Raw genomic sequence first — 14,510 nt, 5'->3', positions numbered from 1 at the left:
TAGTGTTGTCTGTGTATTTGTTTAGACCAGACATGGGCCAACTTCGGTGCTCCCTCCAGGTGTTTTGGACTCCAACTCCCACCATTCCGAACAGCCTCAGGCCCTTTCCTTTTCCCCCTCAGCCGCTTAAGCGGCTGAGGGGGAAAAGGAAAGGGCCTGAGGCTGTTCGGAATAGTGGGAGTTGGAGTCCAAAACACCTGGAGGGAGCACCGAAGTTGGCCCATGCCTGGTTTAGACCCTAAACACACAACCAAGACACTTCAGAGAAACCTTAGGAGATCCGCAACGGGCGCAATTCGATCCCAAGAAACCTCCTTCTTCTCCTTGATCCCGGTGACTTACAGACTTACAGAAAGGGATCCCTCTCCTGGCCAGGCCAAAAGGGAGGAAGCAGCAGCAGCCGGAGGAAGAAGAAACCGATGCATTTCAGAGGTAAGGATCCATTCGCGGCTTCCCAGCTTCCCGGGCGCAGTGGGTTAAACCCTTGTGCCATCAGGACTGCTGACCTGAAGGTTGCCTTGCTGACCTGAAGTTTGCCGGTTGGACTCCATCCCAGCTCGGATGAGCTCTCTCTATCAGCTCCAGCTCCATAGTGGGACATGAGAAAAGCTTCCCACAAAAATGGTAAAAACATAAAAACATCCTCGCAGTCCCCTGGGTAACGTCCTTGCAGACAGCCAATTCTCTCACACCAGAAGCAACTTGCAGTTTCTCAAGTCCTGACACGGAAAAAAAAAAACCCTTCAAGGTGGGACTCTCAGCTCAGGCATGGAGAGCGAGTCACACACTCTCTCAGCCTCAGATGCAAACACCTCTGAACAAATCCTGCCATCAGTCGGCAAACACTCTCTTCCTTGTAGCCGACCATCTCTTCGTCCTGGTTCCCCCCTTGGCCCCCTTTGAGCCCCCGAAAGAAGGGGAGGAGAAGATACTGGAGCCCTCGGCCCTCTCCAAAGACGCTTAAAGACCCTTCGGGGAATCACGCGTGTCTGAAACGGGACGGGGAGAGCCGGCTCCCTCCTTCGCTTTCAGTCCTTCGGTTTCCGTACAAAAAGAGGACAAGGGAGAGGCTCAAGTCTGAGCGAAACTGATGCTCGATCCTCCTGACGTTGTTCGTGAAACCAGTCCCCCCAGTATGACTCAGATGGATCAGAGAGTTTATTTCTCTGTCGAGAAATAAACAAAAGAAACAGAAGCAAACTCCCCACAGGGCTACTCCCTTCCATGTGCAGCTAGTTTGAACCCAACTGGACTGTCAGGGCTCCTTGTTGTGGATTTAGGGGAATTGTAGTTTCACAAGGTCTGCCAAAGAGAGCAGGGCCCCTCCAGACTGCAGATCTCAATATTTCACCCAAAGTGGTTTAGTGAACCATCTTTTCTTTCTTGGGAAAGGCCGGATTCACTCTGGAGCTCAATGCGGCCCTGTTTAGGGCATCAGGGGAAGCGGACACCAGGGGAATTTTCAATGGAAAGGATTCCTTATTATGCAAACTATACAACTGAACCAGGTTCCACACAAAAGGGTGGGTCCCAGAATAGAAGACTTTGTAATTAGAAAAACAAAACAAAACATCAGAATACTCCCCCCCCCCCATACAGATAAAGTGCAAGTATGCAAAATGAATATTATTTTCCATCTTACTGTCAGTTTTGTTTTACTTAGAAAAATAAGAGTTTTTTTAAGTTGACTATTGTTTATGTTTTGATTGAGATATATATGGTGGCATCAAAATCTTCTGTGTGCTTAGGGCCTCTAAAGGAGTAAATACAGTAGAGTCTCGCTTATCCAACCTCCACTTATCCAACATTCTGGATTATCCAACACAGTCGGCCTGTTAGTAGTCAATGTTTTCGTAGTCAATGTTTTCAATATAGTGCTAAATTCTTGTACATTACGTTACCGCGTATTGAACTGCTTTTTCTGTTGATTTGTTGTAAAGCATGATGTTTTGGTGCTTCATTTGTAAAATCATAATGTGATTTAATGTTTAATAGGCTTTTCCTTAATCCCTCCTTATTATCCAACATTTTCACTTATCCAACATTCTGCCAGCCTTTTTATGTTGGATAAGTGAGACTCTACTGTATGGAAAGAGTATCAATTGTAGTTTCACAAGGTCTTTAGCTTTCTCAGCCAGGTGCCCCACCAAACTGCAAGTCTCAATAGCATTGAGCCATGGTGTCAGGCTGAAGTGGTGTCAGCCTGCATTCATTGTGTAGACTCGGGTTAGCCAGTCGCTTTTTCTTTGGGGAAAGGCCGAATTTTCCTTGGAAAGGATATCTTTTATGCAAACTGTGCAACCGAACCAAGTTCCACAAATGGGGTGGGGGGCTCCCACAATAAAAGAACAAGCAAGAGAAAACTTTTCCGAGAAAGAGAAAGTGGAAGTATGTAAAATGAATATTATTTCCCATCTTACTGTATGTTTTGTTTCACTTAGAAAAATAATGTTTTGTTTACAGTTGAGTGTAAACAACTGTAAACAAAATATTATTGCAACCAGCCTGTAGGCAGGCCTTGGTTTGATCATAGCCCTGGATGACTTGGCTTCCCACCTAAACCATCCCCTCTTTCCTTTCCCCACAAGAGAAGCTAGACTTCTTCCATTTATTTCTTGTCTTGGGTTTATTCATCGTACTGCCTTGTTCACCAGAGATCAAGAAATAACAAGTCTTTTTGAATTTACTGTACTATCCACTGTGTTTTATAGAGTAAAGAAAAGCAATAGCAAAGGTCATTGCTGCTAAAAACATTTTTATTGCTCATCTTAAATATAACATGTAAGATTTAATTTACAAGATACTATCTCTTTTGGTAGATAGCTTTAACTATGCTTTTCCAATTATATTCTAGGTTTATGGAGTTTTAACTTTTGTATCACATGTGTGCTTTCATATATGCTTTCATGATTGCATTTGAACTATGTTTTAATATGTGATTTTATAGATGTGTTTGGTTATGTTGTGCCACATCTCCAGTTAAAACAAGAGGCAGGTAATAAATATATTATAGGGTTGCTGTGAGTTTTCTGGGCTGTATAACCGTGTGCATCCTCAGAGGTTGTGAGGTTTGTTGGAAATTAAGCAAGTGAAGTTTATATATCTGTGAAAGGTCCAGGATGAGAGAAGGAACGCTTGTCTGTTGGAAGTGTGAATGTTGTAATTAATCACCTTGATTAGCATTGAAAAGCCTTTTAGCTTCAAAGCCTGGCTGATTACTGCCTGAGGGAATCTTTTGTTGGGAGGTGTTAGCTGGCCATGATTGTTTCATATCTGGAATTCCCCTGTCTTGTGAATGTTGTTCTTTATTTACTGTCCAGATTTTGTTTGAGTTTGCAGACTAACTCAACAAGAGAAATAAGCCATAGCAGAGAACTTGATGAATCAACATGGACACAGCATATTATTTGAGACTATAGAAATGCCGGACCACTCTAGCAACTATCATGTCAGACTACACAGAGAAGCCATTGAAATCCACAAGTAGCATGTGGACAATTTCAACAGAAAGGAGGAAACCATGAAAATGAACAAAATCTGGCTACCAGTATTAAAAAAAACTCTAAAATCAGGACAGGAAATAAAGAACAACACTCTGAAAACGGGGGAATTCCAGACATGAAACAATCAGGGTCAGCTAACACCTCCCAAACAAAGGATTTCCCCAGGCAAGAAGCAGCCAGGTCTTGAAGCTGCAAGGCTATTCAATACTAATCAAGGCAACATTCACACTTCCAACAGACAAGAGTTCTTTCTTCCACCTTGGACCTTCCACAAATATATAAACCTCATTTGCTTAGTTTCCAGCAAACCTCACACTTCTGAGAATGCCTGTCATAAATGTGGGCAAGACGTCAGGAGAGAATGCTTCTGGAGCATAGCCATACAGCCTGGAAAATTCACAGCAACCCAGTGATTCTGGCCATGAAAGCCTTTGACAACACATCAAATTTATTATTATTATTATTATTATTATTAGTAGTAGTATTATTAAAGTACACAAACATGAAGTTGGCAAAATAAATGTTCTTATCCATACCACCCATTAAAATTGACATGTTCTTCTCTGACTGCAGGATGCTAACTTATATACAATATTCCTCCTCTCCAAACATCTGTAGTGATATCTTTTCTTAGGATAATGAAATGTGTTTTTCTTACATATCAAAGTTATAATGTCTCTCCTTTTTTTGAGCTGGAGTGGTGAAATTTTCATAACTGTGTGTTGTTTTGTTTACATCACTCCTCACCCAGCCCTTCTTTCACAAGGCCAGGCCTGCAGGTATGGTTCCTTCTTTTAATTTAACAGCAAGGATCAGATAATGATAGTCCTTTTTCTGGCCAAATACAAACTTGACTCCTGCCTCTCTCCCCTGCAATCCCAGTGTGCTAGTCTAACCACAAGTGCAGAAATTGGACACATGTGACTGTATAGTGCCTGCCAATTGGCCACCGGGCATGTCTGCTGTTTGTTTCATTGCTGAGTCACCTCTGAATCTGGTCATGTATTTTGGAATAACAGAATTCATTCTGAGAAGGTGGAAGTTCAGCAGGCGTAGTGGTGCCAATGAAGAGGCTACCGGGAGTGCATCTACACTGTAGAATTGATCCATTTGAGACCACTTTCACCACTATGGCTCATTGGAAAGTGTACATGTTCTATTGACCACCTTGATTAGCATTGAATAACCTTGCAGCTTCAAAGTTTGACTGCTTTCTGCCTGGGACAATCTTTTGTTGGGAGGTGATAAGCTGACCCTGATTGTTTTGTGTCTGGAATTCCCCTGTTTATGAGTGTTGTTCCTTATTTACTGTTCTGATTTTAGAGTTTTTTTTTAATACTGGCTTGGAAGCTGCAAGGATATTCAATGCTAATCAAGGTGGCCAATTCCAACATTCACACCTGCCTCCAAGAGACAAGAGTTCTTTCTCCCACCCTGGACCTTCCACAGATATGTAAACCCCACTTGCCTAGTTTTCAGCAGATCTCACAACCTCTGAGGATGCCTGCTATAGATGTGAGTGAAATGCCAGGAGATAATACAGCCTGGAAAATTCACAGCAACCCAGAATAAATTATTGAAAAGAGTAAGTGAGGTATGAGTAAATATGTAATATAGTCAACAGTTGAAAAAAAAAAGGATTGGAAGTAATCGTTTTCTTTCTTTTTCTTTCTCCCCCCTCCCCCTTTTATCTATATACATTTTAATGTCATGGTGAAATCCTTAATTTTAAAACTCACTCCAAGATAATTCCAGTAGTGTAAGCAATTTTTTGGGGTTGGTTTTTTTTTTTTGGGGGGGGGGGGAGTTCCCCAAACCATACCAGTTTCTGTATCTGTAACCAGCTCAGAGGACACACGATTCTTATCTTTATAACACATTAATTTAAAGGAAGAACAACTCTTTATCATTTCCAGGTTTTGGCTACCCTTTTGGATGCCATTATGCTAATTTGATCTGTACTGAGAGCAAGAGAATAACAGCACTTGAGGCTATTATCAATGGGATCTTAGGCTGGCTCTACACTGTAGAATTAATGCATTTTGACACCATTTTAAATGACATAGCTCAATACTATGGAATCTTGGGAATGGTAGTTTTCCAGACTCTTTAGCCTTCTCTGCCAAAAGAATCCTGGTGCCTCAACAAACTACAAATCCTATGATTCTATAACTGTGATTTATAGTTGTATCGAAATGTGGTAATTCTACATTGTAGGTGCAACCTCAATGTTAAAAAGCTAAATACTGAGCTGTGAGAATTACGGTTTAATTGGATATTTTCCATTTGTGGTGATTTCTTGCTTTCTGTAGTCAGGTATCCAGACTATTTTGGGTGTCAATCCTCTTACCTGCTGGCAATACCTTCTTAGTGGTGGCTCCATGTTTCTCAAATACTTTGTTGTAGTCCAAGAGCTTGGTTCACATACAGTACAATCCTAAGCATATTTTGACAGAGTTAAGCCTTTCTCCATTGTTCTGTTCCCAAGTAAATATGCCAAAGTCTTAGATTTAATATATATAGGATTTCCAGTTAAATTTATATTATTTACTAGGAAATGTAGTTGCTATTTTCCAGAGTTTGAGTTTTCATATTATTTACATATGTGATGCATCCAGGATCATCCATGAGGTTTCCATGGATAAATAGGGATCTGAACCCTACATTCCAAGGTCCTAATCCAACATGCAAACCATGATATCATGCTGGCTGTCAAGGCAAAATGTACCTGGTGCTTTAGCAGCTCAAGTCAAAGATCTACATCACCCCAATAGTGGTTACGATCTGAAAAAGACCATGAGGGACAACAGAAGGGTCGATACTTATGATAGAATGTGAAAAATACATAGAAACATGTCACAGCACAGTGTACCAGTAGCCATGCCAGCAGGCCCGTAGCCAGGATTTTGATTTTGGGGGGAGGGGGGGGGGGCTGAGTCTGGGTGAGCAAGCCTTTTGTATCGTTATCCCAATACCCCCATGCATATGGGATATATTGAGCATGGTGATCAGATCATGATATGAATAAACATAACAGTTTAAATAATAAATGTTATTTATTTACTTTCATTAACAAAATGTTTAGAATACTTTTTGACTTATTTTTTACTTTTCAGCAACAGTCTTCTTTTCTTCTCCCCGGCCATTTTGTCAATTACTTTTTCTGGTTTGATATGATGTCCCGATGGATGGAAACTATTGCTAGTCCACTAAGTCTCTGGTCTGTCATTAAACTTCTAGATACACTTTTCACTCTCTTCATGGTTGAAAACAATCTTTCCACACTGCATGTCATTACTGGCTCTAAATTACATAATCTGCCTTTGGAGGCAGCATATTAGTAGCATAACTACATTTTAACATAGAAGAACTGTTTAATAATAATAATAATAATAATAATAATAATAATAATAATAATAATAATAATAATAATAATAGAATTGCAAAGACTGTGGCACAAGCCAGTCAAGGTGGTCCCAGTGGTGATCGCAGAGCCGGCCCTAGGTATTTTTCAAGTGTAGGCAAACAGAATTTTCGCGCCTCCCCCAAACCAATCACTGAAAAATAAAAGCATTGGATAAGCGAAAATGTTGGATAATAAGGAGGGATTAAGGAAAAGTCTATTAAACATCAAATTACATTAAGATTTTACAAATTAAACACCAAAACATCATGTTTTACAACAAATCAACAGAAAAAGCAATCTCGACTGTGCCCCCGTATGTTTTGTGCCCGAAGCGACCGCTTAATTCGCCTCATTGTTGAGCCGGCTCTGGGTAATCGGCACACTGGGTGCAGTGCCTAAAGACCTTGGCCTGCACTTAAATACAATTGATGCTGACAAAATTACTATCTGCCAGCTGCAGAAGACCACCTTACTGGGATCTGCATGTATTATTCGCCGATACATCACACAGTCCTAGACATTTGGGAAGTATCCGACATGTGATCTAATACAACAGCCAGCAGAGTGTCTGCTGTGGACTCATCTTGTTGGGTTTCTAATAATAATAATAATAATAATAATAATAATAATAATAACAACAACAACATTGCATGGAAAGTTCCTTGACAAAATTGAAGGAAAAGCTGATAAGGAGAAGACCTGGCTCTGGCTCACGAATGGGACCCTGAAGAAGGAGACAGAAGGCCTGATCCTTGCAGACCAGGAGCAAGCCATCAGGACAAATACAATTAAGGCCAAGATCGAAAAATCAGCTAATGACCCAAAATGCAGACTGTGCAAGGAAGCTGACGAAACCATTGATCATCTCCTCAGCTCCTGTAAGAAAATCGCACAGACAGACTACAAACAGAGGCACAGCTATGTGGCTCAAATGATTCATTGGAAGTTATGCCTCAAGTACCACCTCCCAGCAGCAAAGAACTGGTGGGATTACAAATTTGCAAAAGTATTAGAAAATGGACACGCAAAGATACTGTGGGACTTCTGAATCCAGACTGACAAAGTTCTGGAACACAACATACCAGATGTCACACTTGTGGAAAAGAAAAAGGTTTGGATAATTGAAGTTGCCATCCCAGGTGACAGTCGCATTGACAAAAAACAACAGGAAAAACTCAGCCGCTATCAGGACCTCAAGATTGAACTTCAAAGACTCTGGCAGAAACCAGTGCAGGTGGTCCCGGTGGTGATCGGCACATTGGGTGCCATGCCAAAAGATCTCAGCTGGCATTTGGAAACAATAGACATTGACAAAATTACAATCTGCGAACTGCAAAAGGCCACCCTACTGGGATCTGCGCGCATCATCCAAAAATACATCACACAGTCCTAGACACTTGGGAAGTGTTCGACTTGTGATTTTGTGATACAAAATCCAGCATGTCTATCTTGTTTCCTGTGTCATAAAATAATAACAAAACAGGGCATTGAACCAAGCCAATGCTGGATCTGGACCAAACTTGACACATAGAGCCAATGTGATCAACTGTGCATAGAGGCAGGGATTGGGGAATGATTGCTCTTTTTCAAATGGTAGTTGTTGTTTACCTGGATCCAGAGAGTCCCAGAAGGCAGCTGAAAGGCTCCACGCACTCCACTCCCAGCCACGAGTGTGGCAAGACTTCAATGCACAGGCACAAAGTCCTGCCGAGTGCATGGGCGAGGCCTGCCGAGTGCACAAGTGCACAAGGCCTCTTGCGGCCTCCAAATGGTCTGTGGTCTGTGGTGGGGTGGCATCCTCTTTGGTGCTTGGGCTGTCAGCTTACTCCCCTTCCTCTCACAGCACCTAAGATCGAAACCAGGGGCACTGAAAAGGAAAGAGAGTGCACTGAGGTCCCAGGCGTGGACAAGCATGCCACCATGCCACATACCAGTAAGGCCTTCTCGTGGACCACCCTGAGAATTACGGGGGGGGGGGGGGGGGAGGGGCTGAAGCCCCTCAAGCCTCCCCCCCCCTATATGCCTGCATGCCAGGTAGAGTTTGTGAAAGCTGGAGCACATAACAATTCAAGCACCTTTCAACCTTGTTTCTCACAAGAATGAAGATGCTCTTCTCCTGAAAGGTGACTATTAAGGAAATATTTCAAAGTGAAAGAGAGAGGGAAAGACATGACCAAGCTGTGCTGTGGAACCCAGTGACAGTTCATCAGGAAATGGAAGAAACCACAAGAAATCAAAAAGGCAAGCAACACATGCAGGGGAGGAAAAAAATCAGTTGGTACTGGTTCTACCAGTTTGGACTTTTGCACTTGGGAATTCTCAAAATCCGGAAACATTGTGGCAAGTTCCAATGGGTTGTGATCTTGTGCTTGGATTATGGAAGGAGGACTGTTTACACCCACTTCGGAGAAAAAGAGAGATGTAGTTTATTGGAGGCAACTGTGGTCGCATGTTATTCAATATTTTTCGAGTATGATTTCAGGCAGTCATTATTATTCTGTGATAGGTTCAACAACAAGCACTTATTTAAACTTGTTTAGTACAGTTCTGATGACTAATTCCAGACTCTTTTTGTTCTGTTTTGACAGATAAACAAGATCTAGTTGGGAGTGGCTTTACCACTAGACAGCCGCAGACGTTGGCAGTGGGTTCTTGGAAAGCAAGAACAAGATTTTTGAAGATGCACAATGCACCTTGCACACTGAAGCTGGCCTTTTGCCCTCAGGTATAGTGCTGACTGCCATCTCTTGACCAATGATAAAGAAAGATTCAACTGCCAGTCTAGTTGGCTATAAGGAGGGGAACATCATATCCTTTTCCTTAGGTAGCAAAATGTCTTTGGTTACCCCAGAACCTGGTTCAATCATCACTTCACCCCACAAAGTCTCCTGTCAAGAGTTATTCTTGGAAATCTTGTTGCTTTCTGCTTTGTGGTTTGGGCCCATTCACCCCATAGTACTCATATCTCACTTTAATTGCCATGCTATGTCCTCTGGAATTGTAGAATTTGTAATTTGATGACACTGTAATGTTTTCTACCTCTAATTCAATTGCTAATCACAGTTAAAATGGAATAATAGCAGTTTAATTCTGTAGTTTGAATGGCAGTTAGTGAGGTCTAATTGCATCCAATGCAGGTACATGTTTAAATTGCATGTTGACAGAGGTAGGGCAAATTGCATCCCATTTTACTTGCATCAGCAAATGTTGATTCAGGGATTAGAATGGTTATGGTACTTTTTTTGGATCACAATTCTTGACATCCCCCAATCAGCAGGGTCACTGTCTCTGTGGAGTGCTCAGAAATATAATCCTAAAAAGATATATTCACAATGGAAGAATGGAGAATTAATAATAATAATGATGATGATGGAGCCCCCGATGCCGCAGTAGGTTAAACCACTGAGCTGCTGAACTTGCTGACTGAAAGGTCGGCAGTTCAAATCCGGGGAGCGGGATGAGCTCCCACTGTTAGCCTCAGCTTCTGCCAACCTAGCAGTTCAAAAATATGCAAATGTGAGTAGATCAATAATTACCTCTCTGGTAACAACGCTCCATGCAGTCATGCCAGCCACATTACCTTGGAGGTGTCTAAGCCGGCTCTTTGGCTTAGAAATGGAGATGTGCACCAACCCTCAGAATTAGACATGACTAGACTAAATGTCAGGGGAAAACCTTTACCCCTAATAATAATAACTTTATTTGTATCTCTACACCATCTCCCAAAAGGGACTCAGGACAGTTTACAAAACAGCATACAATAATGCCATAAAAACACATAAAAATGCAGGTGAGCTACATCAAGATATTAAACAATAACAATATCAATTAACATAGAACAACACTTGCTTAAAAATAAAAAATAAAAGCCCAAACTCAATTTGAATAAAATAATCAATAAAACTCAACAATAGCTAGCTACTATTAAAATGGGCAATACAATATCCCAGCCACAGCTGAATTGCAAGTATGTAATATTAAAGTGCCAGAGTCAATGACAATTTGTTGGTCCTCTAGTTTAGCTGATGTCTTGGTCATTTTCAAAGGCCTGCTTGAAGAGCCATGTTTTCCATTCCTTGCAGAAACATTGCAGTGTGGGGGCTTACCTAATTTCCCTGGGGTGAGCCTTCCAAAGCTGGGGACCACTACCAAGAAGGCCCTTTCCCTCGTTCCTACCAGCCAAGCTTGAGACGGAGGTGGGACTGAGAGGAGGGCCTCTCCGGCAGATCTTAGAGCTCGTGCCAGTTCATAGGGGGAGAGGCGGTCATGAAGATAGTTTGGACCTGAATCTGTGCTTTGAATTGGGATCGGAAACTTGTCAGAGTCAGTGGAGCTGCTTTAATATGGGATTGGTATGCTCCCTGGAGCCCCCCGTGGTACAGTGGGTTAAACCAATAAGCTTCTTAACTTGGTGACTGAAAGGTTGGTGGTTCAAATCCGTGGAGTGGGGTGAGCTCCTATTGTTAGCTCCAGCTTCTGCCAACCTAGCAGTTTGAAAACATGCACATGTGAGTAGATCAATGGGTACCTCTCCGGTGGGAAGGTAACGGTGCTCCATGCAGTCATACCAGCCACATGACCTTTGGAGGCATCTACAGACAATGACGGCTTTTTGGCTTAGAAATGGAGATGAGCACCAACCCCCAGAGTTGGACATGACTAGACTTAACATCAGGGGAAACCTTTGCATTTATGCTCCCTATAGCTGGCTCCCATTAGTAATCTGGCTGCAGACCTTTGCACTAATTGCAGTTTCTGAGCGGCCTTCAAAGGTAGCCCCATGTAGAGTGCATTACACTAATCCATTCTAGATGTAAATAAGGCATGGATCACTGTAGCTAAGGCAGGCTTTTTGAGGTATGGTAGTAGCTGGCACACAAGTTTTAACTGTGTGAATGCTCTCCTAGCCACTGTTGACACCTGAGCTTCCACCATCAGCACTGAGTCCAGAAGGACCCTCAGACTGCATCAAGGTTACAGAATGGGCCCAAAACCCCAAATTTGTGTGGCTTCTAAAAAAAAACCTCATTGAAGCCTTTTTGAGATTTGAAACAACTTGTGGACTTTTTGCGCAGTAAGAAACAAGACATAAAGGCCTGTGGTTATGATAATTAGTCATTCTAGTAATACACATTTTAAAAATTTAGGTTTTATTCATTACAGGAGTGGAATTCAGAGCCTTTGTTTGTTTTGTATTTCCCCCCTCTTCTAATCTTTATTCCTTCTTCTCCTCTTCCATCTTACTGTGTTTTAAAATGTTTTGAATGTTTTTTGAATGTGTATAATATTTTGATTGAGATTTTTACATGGTCAGTGCCAATGGTAATGTTAACATAAAAATAAATAAATATAGAAATTTTAAAAAGTATCAATTTACCTATGCAAAGCTTAAGTGATTTGGTCATTTCATTTTAAATGTTCAGAATGTTAATTTTGATTAAGCTTGTTGATACATGCTGGAAAAAAAGCTATCTTTCCATGCTATAATTAGGAGGTCAAATAGGGAGGGCGTTTTTTTTTTTAATCCATGGATAGTATGTGGGTGTGTGTATGTCTTCAATTCGCCTGCCAACTTATAATGACTTCATCCATTTCATAGTTTTCTTTGGCAAGGAATACTCAGATGCTGTTTTGCCAGTTTTTTGCTGGCTCACAAAAGTCTTACTGTAACTAATCTGCTTCTTATACAAAATCATATTCTTTTCGCTTACAGATTGGAAGTCCCTACCCACCACCTGGACAAATTCTGAAAAATCAGAAGACATAAAGAGCTCATCTGATCAGATAAGACATCCCTAGATGTTCAGACACTAGACCTGAAATATGTTGCTGCACAGTCCCATAAACAGAAGTTAAATGTTGGTTTATTCCCACGTAAGTATCTCACAAACTATACCTTTAAGAGTCCAAGCTCAGCCAACGGTCTAGGCTGGAGGAGGAAACTCTGACCTCATTTCTACTGCTATATAATCCAGTTTCTCAATCCAGATTATATGCTTTGAATTGGATTATATGGCAGTTTAGACTCATATAATCCAGTTCAAATCATATAATTTAGATTCAGAAATGGGATTATATGGCAGTGGAGATCCAGCCTCCCATAGAATTAACAAGAAGAGAGAAGGGTGTGTGTGGAGTTGGAACAGTGGGGCTTGTAGTTTTCATTTCAATGAAGTAGTGAATCCATTGCAGGCTTTAGTACATCCCTTAGGTCTCTTCCACACAGCTGCATAAAATCCACATTGAGCTGGATTATATAGCAGTGTGGATTCAGATAATCCAATTCAAAGCAGATATTGTAGATTATCTGCCTTGATTGTTTTTGTTTATTCGTTCAGTCGCTTCCAATTCTTCTTGACCTCATGGACCAGGCCACACTAGAGCTACCTGTCAGCTGTGGCCACCCTGAGCTCTTTCAAGGTCAAGCCAGTCACTTCAAGGATACCATCCATTTATCTTGCCCTTAGTCGGCGCCCCTTCCTTTTTCCTTCCATTTTCCCCAGCATCATTATCTTCTCCAAGATTTCCTGTCTTCTCTTTATGTGGCCAAAGTACTTCACCTTTGCCTCTGATATCCTTCCCCTGAGTGAGCAGCCGGGCATTATTTCCTGGTGTGTGGACTGGTTGGATCTTCTTGTGGTCCAAGGCACTGTCAGAATTTTCCTCCAACACCACATCTTCATTTGCTCAGCCTTCCTTATGTGCCTTGATATTCTCGGTTACATGGCTGTGTGGAAAAGCCCTTAAATGTATTCTCCCAAGGCACTGAACAAATTTGAGGGCTCAGCAATTTGGATACATCCTTGAAAGCCTGGGCTCCAGTCCAAAGGGAATTTAGCCAAATGATACATAAGCCTGGTTTGAGGACATTGTTGGATACAGAGTTTTGAAATAATGAGCTACAAATAATATAGCATCTGCATAGAGTAACGTTTTGTGCAATAATGTTGCATTTTAAAAGTATTGGAATGGGTGAGGAGAAAGCCATTGCATTTTTAATGTACCAGTTACTTTTCAAAGGGTATTTTAAGTTCTATTCCATATTTTTGTCCTAAGATTCCCCTGTTTAAGTAGAGACAAGTAACCAGCAGCCCAAGTTACTTTTCCAGCATCATAATTATGGGAATAAATCACTTAAAATAAATCACTTTCCCCCAAAGTTAGATCTAAATCAAATTATATTTGTAGTCTACCCCACTGGAAACCAAAAAGGATCTGGAGAGTTTGATGTGTGCCTGTCCTGAGCTGTCGCTTTCCCTCTCCAAAGGAAGCAAACTTTGATCCTCATGATTGATGAAGATGTAGTTTTCTGGTGGTCATGGACCATCAAAGGGGAGGGGAAAAGGAGCAGCCTAAGACCCCTTCTACACTATCATATAAAATCCAGATTATCTTCTTTGAACTGGATTATATGGCAGTGTAGACTCATGTAATCCAGTTCAAAGAAGATAATGTGTATTATCTGATTTGATCATTTGGATTATATGGCAGTGTAGAAAGGGCCTAAGGCCCCTTCTCCAGCTGAATAAAATCCCACATTATTTTCTTTGAACTGGGTTATCTGGTAGTGTGGACTCAGATAACCTAGTTTAAATCAGATA

The 14,510-nt window shown here is 41.4% G+C and overlaps 1 long non-coding RNA gene across 1 annotated transcript; it reads left to right on the top strand.

Moving 5' to 3' along the window:
- Window positions 1-230: 230 nt before the first annotated feature.
- On the top strand, window positions 231-13,194 carry LOC103277683 (uncharacterized). Its single transcript, XR_505611.3, has 3 exons — window positions 231-432; window positions 9,498-9,634; window positions 12,623-13,194. It is a non-coding gene; the product is annotated as an uncharacterized LOC103277683 (long non-coding RNA).
- Window positions 13,195-14,510: the final 1,316 nt, after the last annotated feature.

Source organism: Anolis carolinensis, chromosome 2 (assembly GCF_035594765.1).
Source record: "Anolis carolinensis isolate JA03-04 chromosome 2, rAnoCar3.1.pri, whole genome shotgun sequence".
NCBI classification, from domain to species: Eukaryota; Metazoa; Chordata; class Lepidosauria; order Squamata; family Dactyloidae; genus Anolis; species Anolis carolinensis.
The sequence above is the reverse complement of the archived record's forward strand: the minus strand, read 5'-3'. Positions and strand labels throughout refer to the sequence as shown.